The following is a 5,455-nucleotide window of genomic DNA, read 5'->3' as shown; positions in this document are numbered from 1 at the left end:
AAAGTAAACGAAAGAAGGAAAGTCTTATCCGCCTGGCAGCTGCGCTCGGGACCAAATTGCTTTCAGCTGATGCGCTGCATCTCAAACTTGCTTGGGTAATGTCAAGTGATGCATTGCAATGCTGAGAGAACAACACAGGCAAAAATAAATAAATAAATAAATAAATAGGAAGGAGCAGAAATGAACATCAAGTAACACGGAAACGCGCAGACAAATTAGCGCTCTCTTCTTTTATAAATGACCAGTCGTGTTGATAATTGATCATTTCGAATTTACTTTTCCCGAGCCGCGTTGAAAGTTACATTGCAGATGTTTCTTCCCCCGTTGTGTACTCCGTCCCCCAACATATTACACTGAGTACCTCATTTCATCGCATCATGTCCGGTCAGGTGTAGGATGACACCGAGCGAGGCGGTGGTGTGCATTTTTTTTTTTTTTAGTCATCGCAAACAAATCTAAGCTTTGTGTTGATTTAAATTCAATTAAATGGTAATTTCGGTGGTGTTAGTCTGTGTGAGCCCTTATATCACGTCATTCAAATATATTTTTGAAAGGGTTAAACTGTCTTATTCTTTGCTGTGTCATGAAACCACTTTGCCAAGATGGCTGCCGCAAATTTCTACCCAGTGCCAGTCTATTTATAGTCGATACGTTTCTCCTCGGTGCGAGGTATTAAGTCACTCGTCTGCATCGATCTCCCTCCCTGCAGTCTGTTTACAGTGGAATCCTCCTCACAATCGTGAGATCTTGGGAGAGGGTGATCCCCCACCCCCCTGACAACCCCCCCCCCCTCCTTGCTTTTTGTAGTCGTCAATTCACAACGCGAAAGGAACTCTCTGGCTTCCATGTCCGTGTTTACTGCTCAAGCCGTGCGAGCAGGCCCCAGAGCCCAAAGGCAAGTCATGTTCTCAAGGAAAAGAGCAACTCTCCACAGGGCCCCGATATCAAAATAGTTTAAAATGTGAATTGCCTGATCGTTCCCAGTGAGCGGCAGAGCCCCGGCCAAACACTTCCAGATCGCCCTGCTAGCGGAAAGTAAACAGAGCCGCGGGCCCGCTGCAAGAGAGCAGCGAGGCGACCCGCGCGTTGGACTTTTTACTGCCACGCTTCGCGTGCTCCATGTCTCGCCGTCGCTGAGCTCAGTCAAGGTTCCACAAAACACGATTCATTTCTTCTTTTCTTTTTTTTTTCTTCTTTCTACTTTTCGGCAATGTTGTCATTTTTGTTCTTGTTTTTGTTTTTAGCCTATTAATTTGTCTAATACAAAATCAAGTTTGTGATGCTGCCGTTCTATTTCCCACTGAAACACTCGGAACAGATGTGACACTAAACTGTACGAAAACAAGTACAATAACTCTAAATCTTTTTGGATTGACTTATTTTTTATTTTTTGCATGAATGCTGACAGACAATCGGTCGCACGATTGTCGTTATCAGATAAGAGAATATGCTTGGGGAAATTGGACTGAAGCAGCGCAAAAAAATCATATCAAAGCATCCAAAATATCTTGACGTTTTTATGACAATGGGTCATGAGACTTACCAGCAGCGTAGGTGGCAACCGTACATTGATACTAATGCAGAAGTGAATGTATCGCAAAAAAACAAAACAAAACTACATGCAATTCCTACTTTACAGTAGCTGCGTAAATGGCACATGGAATGCTTGCTTTTTTGTTCACCCTGAAGCTCACTGACTTTATGCTCGCCATCGAAAATGTGCTACCCAAACAAAAACCGACACTGACACTGTTTCGCCGACTCGCATGTGATTTTGCGTCTTTTCCGCATGCGCCTGTCGCCGATGATGGCGTCCGCGAGAGCCAATCGGCTGGTTTTGCCGTTCGTTTCAGGTTGGAATGACCTATTAGCCAAATGTGTTTATTCAGCGTTTAGTCACTATTACCCTCAGTATGATCCCAGAGCTAAAGGGCTAATGGTTGAAAATGTCTTTAATGTCCCCCTCCCCCCCCCCCCTCCCTCCTCCCTCCAGCTCCCACAACTCGACTTCACCGTGAAATAATTGGTCGCATATGAGAGCGACTGGCACGCGTTTCCTCTTGTTTTGCTAAAGAGGTGATATCATGGGCTAGGCTCGAGGCCTGCTCGTCGCCCACAGATAGCGTGATTTGTTTTCCGGCGCGAGGATGATGTGTGCGAGGGCCGCGCCGTTTCCCCCCGGCGAGGTGCCGCCATCAGCCGCCGCTGTGTCCCCAATCACACGGCTGGTTTATTTTCGGCCTTGTTGCGAGATACGAGGAGCCGGCAAGTGAAAACCCGGAGTGAAGCCTTGAGTCAGAACGCCATTTGTTTCACAAGTCGCTGGTCTGTCATTAAATCGGCAGGAAATTGTCCCTCATAAAAAAAAAAAAAAAAAATTAAAAAAAGGACTTAAAATAACATATCAGCTGCAGGCGATATTATTTTAACATAACAGAGGTTTTTCTTTTTTTCCGCAATATATTCAGCACCACCCGTTGCATGCACAGAAAAATATTAATCATTCAATTTTTTTTTTTTTTTTGTGGGACAGAAATGAAGAAATGTTGTTTTGCTGCCTAATGTGTCTTTATTTTGTATGCACATATATAATTTAAAAAATTTTAATACATGTTTAAAAATAAATAAATAACTGAAACTGGCCAAAATGGGCCAACTGTATTTTACTCTTTTAAAGTTTGGGAAAAATAGCAAAAAAAATACTACGATCACTCGAGGGCTTCTCGTTTTGCGTTGTAACATCACGTCTTCGGTCACATGTTATCATCTATTTGATGCTGCATGTGTACAATTTATGATTACCATTCAATGAGGTCATTGTAACACAACCCGAAAAGCTTGGTTTGCATGGCGTACAGTGTGTGTGTATGTGCGTTTTTTTGTGTGTGTGTGTGTGTTTGTGTGTGTGTGTGTGTCCGTCCCGTATAAGTTACATTTACCTAAACTGCAGTGCTCTCTCTCTTTTTCCTGCTTCATTTTGACAAATTTGAGTTTCCAGGAAGCCTCTGAGGTCACACGCAGCATCTGTTGCTACTTAGGCGCGCGCGCGCGCACACACACACACACACACACACACACACACACACACACACACACACACACACACACACACGCACACGGATGCATAATACACACCCTCTAAAGAACTCAGGAACAATCAGACATGAAAGTGTGTTTAAAGTTCCCAAAGTGACTTTAAAGAAGACTCCAGGTTAGAGCTCATGGATTAATATGGGAGGTTAAGGGTGGGTGTGTGTGCGTGCGTGTGTGTGTGTGTGTGGGCGCGCGCATCGAGGGGAGGAAACAATCTAAGAGCTATGAATTAGCAACGCAATGTTAAATACGATATTATTTCTAATAAGGCATTGGACTTAATGTGCACTTGTGGATATGGGCCGTGTCCTGATCCTTTTCTGTCATTAGGCTCCAAACCACATTCATGACCAAATATGGCCCGATCCCATCAACATGGACCCTCGCTCAGACTGATACACGGGCAACGGTATTTGGACACACCTCGTCATCAATCAATCGGAGGTCGGACGAGACCTTTCTTGAAATGATTTGGACAATTACAGCTTTTAGAGGGAAGTTCGGGGAAGGCCAAAACCCAAGTCGGTCAAGCTATGCTTGGAAGCTTCGGTGTGGAAGAATGTGTGCAATTCCAACGCCTGTGTAACATTGTCATTGTCCCAATCGTTTTGCCTGTGCGTTGTGTTTCAGCGATGGAGGCAAAGGAGGAGGAAAAGTGGATGATGTGGACACCATGCAGCCAAGGTGAAAAGGTCAAGAGGGTGGGTGAGGGACCGCGGGGGTCCTGGCGTAGTCTGACACCACAGCATTAGTCTTTTGTGCTTTCGTATTGTTGTCCAAATGTCCTTTTTTAATTTGTATTATGTTTTTAGACCGGGTTTCTCCCATGTGATGGCAGTCCTTGGTGAGGTGAAACTGTGATGATGTCATCAAGACCTTTTGGAGGTTGGCCATCTTCTCATGGTACTGCCACAGGAATGCCACAGACAAGCAATCACATCATCGCTAGTATAACGCAAAACACATAAATATATTTGGATTGTGAGAATAATGGAACACAATCTGCTGATGTTTATCTTATAAGGGAAGTCAAGTCAAAAATGCCCGATGCAGCCTGACTAGTTGAAACGCGGTCTTCTGATGAATGGCGGCCATTTTGTGACTGGCTGTCGTCTGAAAATGAGCTGCGCAGGGATCAAGTAACAGCCAATCACGGCTCAGCTTGCGAATGTCAGATGACAATCCTCGGAAAATGGGTGAGCCGTGATCGTCGTTACCTGAGCCCTGACCATCTGCGATGTCATTTTTAGTCGACGGCAAGTGGCAAAATGGCCACCGGCTGAGATGAATTTAAAAAAACGGGCTGATTTTGCTGCTTAATTTACATTCTACAAACGCAATATTAATCAGAGTGCCGTGTTTAGCATAGTGGGGGTGCATAGAACATATCGAAGAGAAAATATTTGACTTGACGGTGGGATTTGTGTTTGGTGATGTATCCATGCTCCGCCTCCTTACTGTGCAGTGAATGAACTGCTGCCTCCATGAGTGAAAATTATTTATTTGCACCGTGGAGAAGTGTGACCTTTTCACTGTGCCACCCCAAACCATCAGGGAAATTTTCCAGCCAGTCTCCATTCAGTCCCAGCAAAAAGTCACTCATTGAATAGCCGAATCCACGGTAGGGAACCCTCAAGTCCGCTCATGGGAGTACTTGCAATACAGTATATCCGGGTATTACTCGAATATCTTGCCATGCGTTCACAAACGTGATCCCGCAATGCTTCTCACCATGTAATTCTTTTAATTATGCAGTCAGTCGTGAGCCTCCCAGGTGTCGCGTTGCACCGCCCAGAGGAGATGTTAAGACGTTAGAACGCTGGCGGCCCGACCCGTGTTAACAGGACAGATGTGTTGGGGGAGAGAGGACCACCCTAACGTGGCTTCCCCCTTCGACAAAACTCAACCAGATGTTTAATGAAGGCCAGTACATGCGTGACCGTACTGTGCGTAATCATTTTCACCTGCCTTTTTGGACGCTAATGGATGCAACTCAATGGCGTCCCAACAGGCTGGCTGTCCTCCCTTCACGCCTCCCTCCAACAAAGTGACATCACTCGACATGCAGCATGTTGGTTGTTGCCAATTAGGGGGGCCATTTTATTTGTACGGGCACTTCCCACAGAGTGGACATGGCGTTCTTTACGTCGCTAAAAATGACAACACATTATATCATATACATGGGGACGGTCAAAAACGCTCAATGTAAAAAAAAGAAAACCGGATCGAGGGGTTGAGCAATTTCAAAATAGTTTGATTGTGGAAAGAGCAGGGAACAAGTTGCAGTCGTAACGCATTTGTCGCCCTTTTTATGCAAGCGCTTTTCCACGCAGGGTTCATTTTTACCTCCTGTATAGCTGCC

At 45.1% G+C, this 5,455-nt stretch overlaps 1 long non-coding RNA gene across 4 annotated transcripts in view; it reads left to right on the top strand.

Moving 5' to 3' along the window:
• LOC109517097 (uncharacterized) overlaps positions 1-5,455 on the top strand; it is a 14,816-nt gene that overhangs the window by 6,438 nt on the left and 2,923 nt on the right. For 3 of the 4 annotated variants that reach the window (XR_002168478.1, XR_002168476.1, XR_002168479.1), the window contains 2 exons: positions 3,424-3,777; positions 3,906-3,978. This is a non-coding gene — a long non-coding RNA (uncharacterized LOC109517097). The remainder of the gene's footprint in view (positions 1-3,423; positions 3,778-3,905; positions 3,979-5,455) is intronic. The other variant, XR_002168477.1, reaches the window with a different exon arrangement.

Source organism: Hippocampus comes, unplaced genomic scaffold (assembly GCF_001891065.2).
Source record: "Hippocampus comes isolate QL1 unplaced genomic scaffold, H_comes_QL1_v1.1 scaffold199, whole genome shotgun sequence".
NCBI classification, from domain to species: Eukaryota; Metazoa; Chordata; class Actinopteri; order Syngnathiformes; family Syngnathidae; genus Hippocampus; species Hippocampus comes.
The sequence above is the reverse complement of the archived record's forward strand: the minus strand, read 5'-3'. Positions and strand labels throughout refer to the sequence as shown.